Raw genomic sequence first — 15165 nt, forward strand, 5'->3', positions numbered from 1 at the left:
TTTTGCACCCCTCCCTTGCCTGCGTCCCTGGCAAGGGCCCACTTCACCACCCCCTAGTTATGGCCCTGCCTCCATCCCAGAGTATTATAGCTTGATAATAAATAATAATGGATCACCTTTCTCTCAAAATATTGCTGCTTCTGATTAGTTCATGAATAGACTCCACAGCACAACAGCCATTTTTAATAGCTGAAATATTTTAAAAATCTCACAAATCTAATCTTGGGATAGATCCACCAGTGCAGAATGAATGAAAATATTTTATAAAATGCTTTCTCTCTTGCAAGCTTCAGGATTTGCATGTGTTAGGTACACACAAAAGGAAGCCCAACTAAATGGTAGGTGTAGATGTAGAACCAACTTCCACTTGTGCAGTGGGCTTTCCCTTCCTCTCTTTCCATGAAGTTCCCAATACGCCCTCAGAAATCTGCTCCAGGGGGCTGGGGGCCACTTGGGGTACGCTAGGTGCTGAAGGGAGGAGAGGAAGCAGAATTTGCATTTCCAGGTGGAGTGAAACCACTGGTGGTGGGGCCAAGGCAAGATAAAGTTGCAATAACAGTAGGACAACCAACCATGATTTAAACAGGCCTCAATTTTATTGATTACAGAAGGTTTTGGCGCAGACATTGGGAGGTGTATCCTGAACTGACCTGTCTGCCGGTTGATTATTTGGCAAGATTACCCAAAGTTAAGGATCGCCCTATGATGTAAATCAAATCAGGGCAACTCCCCCCCCCCCAATCACGCTTTTTGGGGGTGGCATGACCCATCCACCCTCCCTCATCTGTCCAGACAGATGCACCTCCCTGGATCCCTTTAAGGGGATCCCCTGATCCTTTGGAGTGAGACCCCACCCCTTGGCCATTTAGACTAAGGACCCAGCCTTGTCCCCATCAACTTGTGACAATGACTACGAGGCAGGCAAAACCCCCAGACAGGCCCAATTTGTCTGAAGGCAAATTCTTCCCTGGCCCCACCACATAAGGAGCAGGGCGGGCAGGCAGGGAAACCAGCAACAACTGAGCTGCGGCCTGGGTGCCCTGGGCTTCTATAGCCAGAGAGTGGACCAGAGGGACAAAATCTTCCCCCTGGCCAGTTCCCCAAACCATGCCCCATGGCTTCAACTGTGGGTGAGCCCTAGCTTGTCACAAGAAATGACGTCTTTCCCCAGCTGTACCAGAGCCAGGAGGCCGACCCCACTTGATGCAGCTGCGCCAGAGCTCAACTTCTACATTGAATGAGTGGAAGTCTGTTCTGCTCACAAAACAATAGCGATGAGGGAGAAATAAACTTCGGTTCACATTTTAAAGTGAATTTGCACCGCCCAAAACAATACACAAACCGAAACATAGCTATCCTTTGACATTTGCACTTTTTCAGATTTGATAGTGAAGCTACCCCAACATAAGCTCTGTACAAAACTGTGTGTATTAGGAGAAAGCGTGCATAAAAATGCATGCATTCAGGAAAACAAATTTTTTAAAATGTATTATATTAGAGGCAAATTGCTTGCAAAAATGTTCACATTACATAAACTTCCATACAAAAATGTGTATATTAGGAGAAACTTGCATTTTCATGTTGATGAATTCTCATGGGGATTTTGTCTTCTTCTTCTTTTTAATGGTTTGAAGTGGAAATGTGGAAAACAAAACTTCAGACTGGAAAAATTAGGAACTGAGAAAAATGAAAATCGACAGATTTGTCCATCACTGTGGAACAGTAGTGCTGGCTGCAAGGCCAAGAGTCTTCTCCAGTTTAAATTAGGGTTTTGCAAATATATCCTACCCTTGTGGGTTAATTCAGAATGCATACAGAACCACAGATCACGTGCTGAACTTCCACATTCCCTCTTATGCAGGGCTGTCAGGTACTCGTTATTTTAAAGGACCCCTTTACACCCCTTTACAGAGTGTAACAGATGTTATTTAATTTCCAACATGCCTTACCCTATAAAATTCAACAGAAATGGCATTGCAGCTTTTACCTTTAAGGAAAATTAATCTGTTTGCCACTTTGACATATGAAGCAAATGTTCTTTGTTTTGGATATGAACAGCCAGAACCTCCGACTTTGCTGGACTGTGATCCATATACATTACTGTTCCCCAGGACTCAGAAGCCTGCCTGTGGATCATTAGTTGACCAACTTGGTGTAGAATTCAAACTCTAAACTCTCCCTGCTTTTTGCAGATTATACAAGTGCAAATTATATAGCTGTGCATCTAAATGCAATAATGGAGGAAGAGTACAAAATGCTTGATTATTCAGGTTCAGTGCCACAAACAGAACCCACATGAAATGTTTGTATAATGGCAGAAAATGAATAGCTGTGGTATGAAATCAGTGGGCCACTATCATTGGGTGTGTGGCTGCAGTTTCATTTATTTATTTCTCAGTAGATTTCAGTGGGGTAAACTCCTGAACTGATACTGTACATTCCCCTGTGTCATTTCTAGAAATGTGACATGGAACTTCTTCTTCTTTTTTAGGTCCCAATGGATACAGCCACCAACAGTGGTAGCTGTAGCTGTTCTTTGACTTGCCAATCAAGTGGAGTGGAAGAAGAAACCTTGTCCTTTCCCCCCTTCTAAAGCTTCTGGCACACTGCTAGATTTGAAGAGGTGTTTATAGATGACTTCAATTATCCTCCTCACATAGACTGGGGACACGTATTCCAGTCAAGACAAAGAGGTAAAACTGTGCCCTAGAACAGTTGGTCATGGAATCAACCAGGAAGTATAGCTGTCTTAAGATTTACTTTTCTAAAAAAGAAGTATTTTCATAGTCATTAAAGAATTTAAAGCAGGCTTTGGAGCAGTGGTTTCTCATTCTGTATGCTTGTCAAACTAGCAAACTGGCAATGCACTCAGATACCAGGGTGTGTTGAATTTTTCAGATTTCAGATTCCAAAAATGCAGGGTGCTTATTTTTTGTAACATGACTTGGAAATACAAAAGGTGTTTTGGTTAAACTACTGCAATTTAATTTTGCTTGGTACATAAAACATGTGTGAAATCAAATAGAAATCATTACAAATGATTGCCAAGTACGTGAAGTTATACATCATCATCATTATTTAGCATTACCTGACATTTTCAGAAGGGAAAATTAAAATGCTTTGGTTTTCCAAAAGCAGTTTATATGCTTCTTTATCAAACGTAGGCATGCCAAGCTAAATGTTGTTCAGTCACAAAAACAATAGCAAATTTGAATTCCTCACCTCCAAAAAACGTATTTTAAAGACCACTCACTAAAGAAATGTGCAAAAACTAAGTTTCACTCCTTAAAATTGTATGCCCTAGACGGCCAACCTGGCCACCTGTTCATCTTTATACCTTTCCTGCCTATACTGTCTATTAGAATCAAGAGCTGTTTTTATGTAGTTACTAGACACTTCTGCTACTGAGAACTTAATTAGTGTTCAGTGTTTCTATGAAAATAAATGGAGGAAGGGGCAAAAAAACCTCCATAGTATCTGACTACCATAACTAGAAATTACCATGAAATTTACCACAGCTTCTTAAGATCTCTCCATTTTTAACCAACATTATTACAACAAACCCCAAATCATTATTAAGAGTGTAGCAGTCAGTTGCATCATGCTGTATTCCCACTCGTACCAGCAGTACGCTGTTAAATCATAACAAACTTTTTCCATATTCTTGTGAAAATACATCTTCCTTTTGCATAAAATATTGTTAAATAGCTCTGGGCACAAGCCAGAAAATGCTTGCCAAGACTGAGTTTATGTGAAAGCAATGGAATGGAACGTATTTGTGACTAAGATTGCAGCGCAACCCTATCACAGGCACCTAGGAGAAAGTTACACTAAACTCAGTAGGACTAACTTTTAGGTAAACAGTATAAAATGGCAGTGCATCTTCTTTCATTGCAACTTATTAGTGACTAATTTTTGGATTGTGTCTAAAGTGATTGGTATTTAAACAGCCAGTTGTTGTTTTTTATATATCCAAATAAATTGTCAGGGACTGGGCAGAGGAGGAATGGGGGAGACTGCCTCCCCAGCCTGACCCTTCCAGAGAAGAAGAAGACAGTTCAGAATTACAACAGGGGTTTGAGGGAGGTCACAGCTCAGAGGCAGAGAAGAGGAAAAGCTGGGAAATGATGGGAGAGGAGGAGGAGGAAGAGGAAGCACCAGGGGGGTGACAGCTGATGGACTCAGTGTCTTTAGAAAGCATTCCAGACCCCCCTCCCAGAACCTGGCAGGCCTTGAAAGTAGGAGAGCAAGGAGCTCAAAGGCAGAGGGCACGTTTCACTTCTTCACTTCACCCATAGTGATGACTCATGAAGAAGTGGGAGAGATTCACTAGGGACAACGTCATTATTCTGAGAGGCTGCATTCCCAAGCCTCTTTCTGTGAAAATTGAATAAAAGCAGATGGTAAGGACTTTTCCTTGTCTTGTCTGTTCCTGGCAACCTGCCATGGAGGTTGGCTCCTCTGCCGCCTGACAGAAATCTACTGTTCTGCTCCAGATGAAAAACATGTTCTTTATTGCACAACTCTAGTTTCAGCATTGAGTACAGTGAGCCCACAACTCACGCGGGGCTTACGGTCCAAAGATTGTGCGTAAAGCCAAAATCATGTATAGTCAAAGCACACTGGATTCAATGGCGGATGGGATTGCCAAAGTCCCTTTTTCAGAGCCCCTCCGCCCTGATTTCCACCCCCCTTTTTCCTTTTTTTTTTTTTTTTGCCACACACATAAAGCTAAATATGCGCAAGTTAAATGTGTGTAAGTTGAAGGCTTACTGTATCACATTAATTGCTTGCAGAATTGAAGCATTAGATGACAATACTCCAGAGCTATTCAGATTTGAAATTGTTTCCCAGTTATGACACCACTTTGAATGTTGCCATATTTGATAACCTTTTTGAAGCACTAGCCAGTTTGGGGTAGGAAAGAACATTATTCTCTCTCTCTCTCTCTCTCTCTCTCTCTCCCCCCCCCCCCCCACGTACATGCATACATACACAATATGCTTAAAGGGAGAGGTTCATAGAAGAACCAATTATTAAAGATTGAAGTGCTGAGAATGGATTTCCAAGCAAATGAAAAAGGAATGCTATGGAAACCCCACTTTTATGATTCTTGTTTAGTTTTATAATTGAAAACACATGGCTGGCCATCTGGCTATCCAAGAATCAAAGGATTTGCACTTAACAGTAATTTACTTGCCCTGAGACTTGTATGATCCCTACATGTGTTTTCTCCTCATCTTTAATATGTGTGGTCTTCACATGCAAAATGCAGCAACTGAAACACTATCCAGACAGTTTACGGTGGCTGATTACAGAGCAGAACCAAGCGGCAATTTCCTCAAGCGGTATTTGGAAAATTCTCAGTGCCGGGTTTTATTTTCTGTTTGGATTTCTCATCCCCTCAGATAAATATTGGAACCGGCTTTGAGTAAATAATACCTTGGCACTGGTAATACAATTCACTACAGCCATTTAAGACCTGCTATTCTGTGATGACTACACTTCAGAGCAGAAAGTGGTAAATCAGGAAGTAACTTATTGAATCCTGCCGCCCCTCCCCCACCAATATACAGTCATAAAAGAAGTCTTATAGCAATTAAAGGAAACATGAGGTCGTTCTCCCCTCGTGCGATTACAATTGCAGGAGGAGAGAGTGGGGCTGCAGGGCAGAAAGATCCAAAGCAGAGAGCCTCCTGCATGAGCACAGGAGCCCTACTGGTTGGAGGGGATTGGCTACAGGGTTGAGAATCCTGCACAACTATAGCTCTGCAATGCTGTCAGGATCCTACCTATGCAAGAGGCTTCCTATTTCTGCCTTTCCATGTCAACAAGTGGATGAGGGTGACAGGCCAGCCAAGACACAAAAGCTGGGAGAGACCACTGAGCCCGGCCCCTTTCCTCCCTCGTGGGGTAACAGTCACGTTTCACTCTTCTGTTGTAAGGACATGGCTTCTCTCATAAATCGGTTAACTGCCATAACCATTTAGGCTGTGTTTGGCTAGATGGCTTAGAAGCTGTGGAAGCCTGTTCTACTGTTCTATTGTAATACTTTTTGGTAAAGGATCACTCTTTTCTCCAGATAAATGGTGCATTGATAATGCAATTTAAATTGGATGAGCGGCATGTAAGCACGTTCAGGTAATGTTGACCTGGCCGTCATTGTACAGGCTTTGTGTTGTTCTTGAGGATTCTGTACTCCACTTGCCATCCATCAGGAAAACTCAGCCTTCTGGAGCCTGTCGTAGTGGTCGTGTTCACACCACTGAACTGACTGGTCCTTTCTAATTTTATGATGGGTTAAAACTTTTTATTTTTTATTTCAACAGTCTCAGACTTCTTGTCTGATCATTCTTGGTTTGCAGCACATGACAGATTGCATTGTATTTGCTCTTTTGTGGATTTCTTTGGGGGAGATTGGCTTTCATTCTTTTTTTAAGCTGCTTTTTGCCATCATTTTACAACATTAAATTTGGGGAGCAAATGGAATAAATAAACACAAGCTTTCAAAAACCGCCACTCCCCTGCTGGGCTACTCATATTTAATGCCCTCTTTTATCCAATGAACATAACATTGCTAACACTTTACAACTTAATAATAGTAATATCATTCTTATGAGTGCAGATGAGCACTATGAGAAGAATTATTCTTAAATGCCCCCAAGGCATGTCTTTGAGAAGGCCATATATTTGTACAAAAACACGAGAAAACAAATAAAACTGCTTCACTCAGTTCTTTGGGGAAACATTTGGTTCCTGCAAGTTTCATTTTATTACTGACACTTCTTATTCTTTCACATTATCAAAGGACAGAAATGTATTTTTGCTCACCAGGGCCATTTGGAGCGCTCCTTGATACATCCTTTGAGTTATTTACTTACCATCATGGAGAACTTCATGAAATGCACTAGTTCATTTCCTCAAGGTCCCTCAGGGGATGGATGCTACATGTTCAGTCCGTAATGTAAACAGGTATTTAATTACACATTTTATACAATAAAATCTCCACATCTCAAATTCACAGGTCAAGACACAAGTAGGACATTCAATCCAAAAACTTCACAGTGGAGGAGGGCAGATAGCAGGCTTATACAAACAAAGGCTGCAATCTTGCATGTGTATCTAAGTGCAGGAATCCAGCAAAAAATTACACTCCTATACAGATTTACATAAAAGTAAATCCCTCTGAAATCAGTGAGACGTTGGGAGAGAAGCGTGAGATTATCAGAGCAAGCCCATGCATATTTATTCAGAAGTGCCACAGTGTTCAATGGGACTTAAGGTAAAGGTAAAGGTACCCCTGCCCGTACAGGCCAGTCGTGTCCGACTCTAGGGTTGTGCGCCCATCTCACTTAAGAGGCCGGGGGCCAGCGCTGTCCGGAGACACTTCCGGGTCATGTGGCCAGCTGACGAAGCTGCTCTGGCGAGCCGGCACCAGCGCAGCACACGGAAACGCCGTTTACCTTCCCGCTATAAAGCGGTACCTATTTATCTACTTGCACTTAGAGGTCCTTTCGAACTGCTAGGTGGGCAGGAGCTGGGACCGAAAGACGGGAGCTCACCCTGCCGCGGGGATTTGAACCGCCGACCATACGATTGGCAAGTCCTAGGCACTGAGGTTTTACAGCGCCACCCGAGTCCCTGAATGGGACTTACTCCCTAGTAAATTCCTTTGGGATTGCAGCCTAAAGTGATTATTTGAACAAGAAATACTTTCAGATGATAACCCATAGGGCTCTTAAGTTGTAGGAGTTGCTCAAAAACAAAATTTGCTGTGGAAATTTAATTTTTAAAACTTATGTCACAATTTGTCAACCATTTTATTTTTCAGTGGGGTGGGTGCAGGGAGGACTTCATTACAGGAGGCAAGTTTCAATGCAAGAGGCAGCTCATTTGGGGAACACATTCTGTTATTATTTTTCCTAAATCCTAAAATACTAGATGAGGTCTGAAACTTGGGGTGGTTGGCAACCCTCCCTTCTAGGTGACATTACCTTTTCCAGCAAAACGTAAAATATATATTTCTCTGAATTCCACAAATCAGTTATCCCTCACTGTGAAGGGCCATGCCCTGGAACTGTAAGAGTGGCCTCAGAAGGCACTGCTGAGCCCCCAGAGTTTTGCTGGCTAGGTGCCTGAGCCCCCTATCCATTTGGGTAAACCACAGAAGGCCTAAGACATTTTGGCACCAGAAGCAAACCACAAAATGGTGCCACCCTCTCCAAAAGGGGAGAAGAGGAGAGTGAAGATCTACAACAATAACAAGGGGGAAATAAAAATCTACATCAGGACCCACTGCCCTGTGGATCCTGCTGCCTGAGGCAGTTGCCTCACTATGCCTCATGGGTGGGCCGGCCCTAGACTGAACAAAAAGAAGGGGCTCCCTGACCTTCAACATGTGTTTTCAGGGTTTCCAGTGCTGAGTCTGAGCTCTCTTAGATCCAAAGTGTATGTAGGGAGGAGATTCTTGTAATTGGCCCACTGGCTTGAAGTGGGAGCCCAATGGCAGTCTAACCTCCTTACATGAGGCAGGGAGCCTTCTGTTTATGTTTTTGAGCTGCCTTCCTTGCTTTCTCATTCTTTCCTTTCTGTTGTCTGCTGCACACTCTGTGCCTCAACTGGCCAGGCCTGGTTTCTCCCCTCCCCTTCTCCATGAGAAGGATCTCAAGATCCTCTTTGGTGGGGGCTTGGGGGGTTATATAGTGGCACTGAGGCACTTCTGGGCCAGCCAGTCATAGCCTCATAGTGGTGCAGCTCCTCTGTGATATTCTTCTTTCTGCCTTTTATGTTTTATTTCTTCTGCTTAAGGTGGCCGTAGCGGACGCGTGTGGCGCTGTGGGTTAAACCACAGAGCCTAGGACTTGCCGATCAGAAAGTGATGGTTCGAATCCCCGCTACAGGGTGAGCTCCTGTCGCTTGGTCCCTGCTCCTGCCCACCTAGCAGTTTGAAAGCACAAAGTGCAAGTAGATAAATAGGTACTGCTCCAGCAGGAAGGTAAATGGCGTTTCCGTGCACTGTTCTGGTTCCCCAGAAGCGGCTTAGTCATGCTGGCCACATGACCCGGAAGCTGTACGCTGGCTCCCTCGGCCAATAAAGCGAGATGAGTGCCACAACCCCAGAGTCGGCCACGACTGGACCTAATGGTCAGGGGTCCCTTTACCTTTAAGTTGGCCGTATGTCCTACTTTATAGAGGACAATCCTCTGTTTGAAGGAGTCTTCTGTCTGAAGCAATGTCTGATCCAAGTCTGGTTTAAAGATAAAGAACAACTGTGGAAGCGAAGGCCCAGAAAAAGCTAAATATGGAGGCCAAATGGCCGAAATATTGGGAAATTCTGGAACAAGAGGGAGATAAATTAAAATTGCAGAGCTTTGAAAAACTAAAAAACAAAGTGCAAGATTGGCTTCATTATTATCAAATAATGGAGGCATATAATTTGGATAAGAAAATTGGATTCCAGGTGGAAAAATCAAAATTAGAAACAGAACTGTTAGATCCCAAAACTAAGATTTTGTCAAGAATGTATAACTTGCTGTTGAAATGGAACACTCAAGATGAAACGGTGAAATCTGCTATGATTAAATGGGCTCAAGATGTTGGACACAACATTATGTTGGCTGACTGGGAACAGTTATGGACCACAGGTATGAAGTTCATGGCATGTAATGCCTTAAGAGAGAAGTTTATGAAAATGATATACAGGTGGTACATGACACCAGTCAAGCTTGCAAAAATATATCATTTGTCTGATAATAAATGTTGGAACTGTAAAGAGACTGAAGGAACATTCTTTCACCTTTGGTGGACGTGCCCAAAGATTAAGGCTTTCTGGGAGATGATCTATAATGAAATGAAAAAGGTATTTAAATATACCTTCCTGAAGAAACCAGAGGCCTTTCTCCTGGGCATGGTCGGCCAATTGGTGCCAAAGAAGGATAGAAATTTTTTTATGTATGCTACAACAGCAGCAAGGATACTTATTGCAAAGTATTGGAAGACACAAGATTTACCCACCCGGGAAGAATGGCAGATGAAGGTGATGGATTACATGGAACTGGCGGAAATGACTGGCAGAATCCGAGACCAGGGAGAAGAGTCGGTAGAAGAAGACTGGAAGAAATTTAAAATCTACCTACAGAAACATTGTAAAATTAAGGAATGTTAGAAGGATGCTGGAATGAAGCTATGTGGTTTTAGCAGTAATGTTATAAAGGATTAAGTAAAAATGGATTGTTAACAGGTCAGAATGTAAAGTTACAATATATTAAGATAAATTAGTAAGATTAAAACAAAGAAGGAAAGGATTTGCTGAAACAACTAATGAATACAAAAAAGGGAGGTGCGAGGAGGTCAAGGAAACAAGCAAATGATAGATAAGATATGGAAAGATGGATTTGTTTTTAATTGTTTTTATTTTATTTTTTTGTATTTTGTATTTTCTGTTTTTCTTTTTCTTTCTTTTTTATTCTTGTAACTTTTTGAAACACCAATAAATATTATATATATATATAAAATAAAGATAAAGAACAACTGCAAGGGAGAGCAGAGGCTGCCTATCAGCACATAAATCTGCATGCAAATTTTACACACATCTAAGTTTTCCAGAGCAGCAACAAAGTAATGAAATTGATGGGAGGGAAGGATGGGACAAAGGATTTGGCAGCATATGATGGAAAGAGAGGGAGGAAAGGAGAAGGGATTTGATTTCTTCTCTGGCTTGGATTAAAATCTGAGATGAGAAAGAACTTTTGGGATTCTGATACTATAATATTTGTCACAAGCAACAGGAGCCACCAAGATTCATATTTACAGGCTAGGAAATATGAAACTTGAGGACATCATTTAGAAAACTCCTGTTTCTCCCAATCATCTTTGCCAGTTCAAGGTATTCAATCATAAGAGCCTGCCATTCTATGATGACAGGGAAAGTAAGAGGGCTCTCAAACCAGAAAGTATACAAAAAATGGAAAATATTCAAAGATTACCTAAAAACCTATTGTTCAAATAACAATCTCCTTGCAGAACTAAACAGATCCTTGTAAAACACAATGTGTAAATGTTAATTTACTAGAGTACATGAAAACAAATCAGGGTAATAGGAGGCTGTGTGTTAAACGTAAATAACAATAAAAGTACAATAAGAAGAACTGGAAGTCTTTTATTTAGAAATTCAATGAATGATTGTATAATAATGCAAATTCTTTTTTTTTTTTTTTGGTATGTTTTATTTCTTCCTTTTTCTTTTTTCACCTTAAACTTTTCTTTTTTATCTCAATGTATGTATATATAGAGGGACGCGGGTGGCGCTGTGGGTTAAACCACAGAGCCTAGGACTTGCCAATCAGAAGGTCGCGGTTCGAATCTCCGTGACGGGGTGAGCGCCTGTTGCTCGGTCCCTGCTCCTGCCAACCTAGTAGTTCGAAAGCACATCAAAGTGCAAGTAGATAAATAGGTACCACTCTGGTGGGAAGGTAAACGGTGTTTCCATGCACTGCTCTGGTTCGCCAGAAGTGGCTTAGTCATGCTGGCCCCATGACCTGGAAGCTGTACGCCGGCCCCCTTGGCCAATAAAGCGAGATGAGCGCCGCAACCCCAGAGTCGGCCATGACTGGACCTAATGGTCAGGGCTCCCTTTACCTTTACCTTTTATGTATATATATTTGTATTTTAATTCAATAAAGATGACTAGAAAAGAAAAAGAAAACTCCTGTTTCTCAAAATCTGTTTTTGTCCAGCAAAATCTTTAAAAAAATTCTATTATGTTACAAATTTTGTGTTCTTACATTGTAACCCACTCTGTGATTCTTGGATGAAGGGCGGTATATACAGTAAATCAAATGAATGAATGAATGAATGAATGAATGAACAACTTGGCAAAACCTTAATTCTGATTTCTACATTTCGGTGTCACACAGAACAGCTCATTCTGCCAGTTTCCGCATTAAAGAAAAGAAAGTCGGATATACAAATGTTTGCAGTAACAAGAGCCCAGATCCCTTTTAAGGGTCATAATCTCCAAGGCTGCGTGACATATGAAATTTGGCAGGTGATAGTATCAGAAGTACCATATATTTGCTGAGAAAAGCCTCCAGTGATGAAACACTGCATGCAGGGAAAGAGGCGTGGGCCTGAGCAGGAGGAATGCGTAAGGAGAAGGAATCTGTGGAATGTGAACCTCTGTTGCTGCAACTCGTTTTTCTTGACTTAAGCGAAGAAGTGAAAGGTAGATAAGCAAAGCAGTGTGAAACTAAGGCTGTAATCCAGTGATGCTTACATGATTTTGCTGCAGCAAAGAGGGCTACCCCTCTGGAAATGGTTGCTTCAAAGCCCCATTGAACAAAGGGGGCTTCTGAGCAAGCAAGCATGCATGGGAATAGACTCTTCACTGTCTTTTGGGTCGTTCTTGAACTTGATATCCTTCTGGACTGGACGAAGAGGAAGGTAGAAGAAGAATTACTTGTTGATGAGTTCTAAACTGAATTTATACATGTTTCCTCAGAAGAAGGCCGACTTTGGTTTCCTTACTTGCAGGTCAGTGTGCACAGAATTGCAGCTTTAGGGCTGGGCTGGTTTTTAGGGGCCCAGTTTTCTAGCTTTGTGTGCAACACTACATCCATTCAAACATGCTGCCTCTCAGATTGTATATGCCAACTATATATTTGAGAAAATGTAACTGACTGTGCCAGCCTTTGCCAGCCTAATGCCCTGCAGATGTTTTGGAGGACAACTTGGCTGGGTCTGGGGGGGGGGGTTGTCATCTAAAACACCTGGAAGCACCAGATTGGCCAGGCTGGCTTATTCCTTTTCTCTAACCCATTGATTATTTCCATATGCATATTGGAGGCAAGGGAAAGGGCCTCCATCCCATCTAGCTATCATAAAGGTGTATACTTACAGCAGGCTTTTTCCTTTTGCAAAAGTGATATTTACACAGTGTGGGGAAGAACTAGACGTGGCCATCCATTTTCTCTCCCCAAAGGGTGCATTCAGCTGAGCTAGCAGCTCTTTGTCACAAATCACGGTGCCCCTTGGGATGGGAAATAACTCTTTTATTGCATTCAAAACTTGAAGATCAGCTTGTAAACTCTCAGCACCCCCCCCACAGCATATTCTGTGTATGCCCTAAAACTGCAATTCTATGCACGTTTACCTGAGAATAAGTGCACAGGGTCAATTTGCACACCTGTTTAACTCCATTATAGACGACTTTCATTTTTATGTCTTTGATTTGCATTTCTATAAGGCTGATTCCAGATAAAAGGCCCTGTCTGCTGCGAAGAGTCTGCTTTCCTCTATTGTGCTACAGGCATTGTTGTAATACACTCATTTTTATATTATGAGAATCCATTCAACCACTGCCATACCCTCTAACATTCCTTAGATGAAAATAGGAACATTTCTCACTCCCCTGCAACTGACCCTCCTCGACCCCCATTTTGTTGTCCCCCTCCCCTCCCCCTGAGCATTTCCTATCAGAAGAAGAGCGAGTGGGACACAGCATCCTGAGAAAACCCCTTAATCCTGATCTTAGTTTACAAAACCAAATAACCCCACACCAATAAATAAATTTGAGAAAGGTCAAGATTAGACGCGGACGCACATAGCATCATTTTTTTAAAAAAACACGCTCCACTCTGCTGTGCCTTTCTGCCCACCCAGGGTGGCCCTGCCCTCTGCCTGCCCCTCAGAGACCACCATCTCTTGTCACATGGGGCCAGGCCCCGGTGGCCGTAGCCTCTTTTCCTCCTCCCCCCTCTCTCCAGTAGTCTCCAGTAGTTGCTGCAAGCTGCCCAAGGGAGGAGGCTGGCAGCGGTGGCCCTGGAGAGGCAATGGGATGTTCCCTCACAGCTGAAGCCACCATCATTTGGGACAAGTGCTTGCTCATCCTCCTCCCTGAGCTTGGTGGCAGTGGCACTGACAGGGGAAATTGGGGCATTCTGGGATCAAATTGGAAACCTGGATGGCTTTTGTAATTCCAGGGCTGTGCCTGGAAAATTGGGGCACTTGGAGGGTAGGGCTCTATTTCCCTGTGACATCCAAATCAGGGGAGGCCTGGGCTTGGTGGTGGGCTGGATGAACTCCAGTAAACTACCTCTGAATCCTGACAAGATGGAGGCACTGTGCCTAGGTGGTTCCCAAGTCCAGATGGGTCCGTTGCCTTTTGGGATAGGGTGATATTTCCCCTAAGGGAGCAGGTTAATAGTCTGTGGTTACTCCTGGGCCCATCATCTGAGGTGACCTCTGGTGGCCAGAAGGCTTTGGCTGGTTATAGAGTTACAACATTTCTGGGTCAGGATAGGCTGGTCACTTTCATCCATGAGCTGGTACAGCTTGCATACCTGTGATGTGTCGTATGAGCCCTTGAGGCTGCCCTAGAAGTGGCAGCTAGTGCAGAATGTGGGAGCTGGACTGCTCAGTGGGGCAGAAGATCACCATCGTATTTTCCTGCTACTGAAATAATTGCATTGGCTGCCAATCAATGAGCTGGATTTGGTAGACACAGCTTGAGACCAGGATACCTAAAATATCATCTCCTCCCCTACATACCCAGCTGATGACCACGGTGTTCTGCAGGAGGGAACATCTTGCAGATACTGCTCTATCATCAGGTTCCTTCTGCATGAACGGGACTTCCGTGTGTTGGAATCAGGCCTTTAGGATGGAGGAACCTAACCTTTGGAAGTCCCTCCCGTTGCTTACCAGACAGGCACCTTCTTTTCAGTGCGTGCTAAAGATGTTCCTCTTTTAACAAGCCTTCTAAAATCTTTGTCTCAGTTGATATCTGTCTTGGAGTGGAATTGATTTTATATATGTGCTGCTGTTGTTTTAAAGTGTTTTAAAGTGTCTTTAGGCATGTGTGTAATTTTGCTTTTATATATGAAATTGTTTTAGCTGTTTTCATATACTGTAAATAACCACTCTGTATGTAAACTGTTTTATATTTTGCATTGCTTTCGGATGCCGCAAAGGAAGCAATGCATGAACAAAAGAATAAATAACTTCATGGCAGATGAAGTTGATGGACTATATGGAAATGGCGGAAATGACTGGCAGAATCCGAGACCAGGGAGAAGAGTCGGTGGAAGAAGACTGGAAAAAGTTTAAAGATTATCTACGGAAATATTGTAAAATTAATGAATGTTAGAAAAAAGGTGGAATGAAGCT

This window comes from Podarcis erhardii (genome assembly GCF_964252035.2).
Source record: "Podarcis erhardii genome assembly, chromosome: 1".
NCBI classification, from domain to species: Eukaryota; Metazoa; Chordata; class Lepidosauria; order Squamata; family Lacertidae; genus Podarcis; species Podarcis erhardii.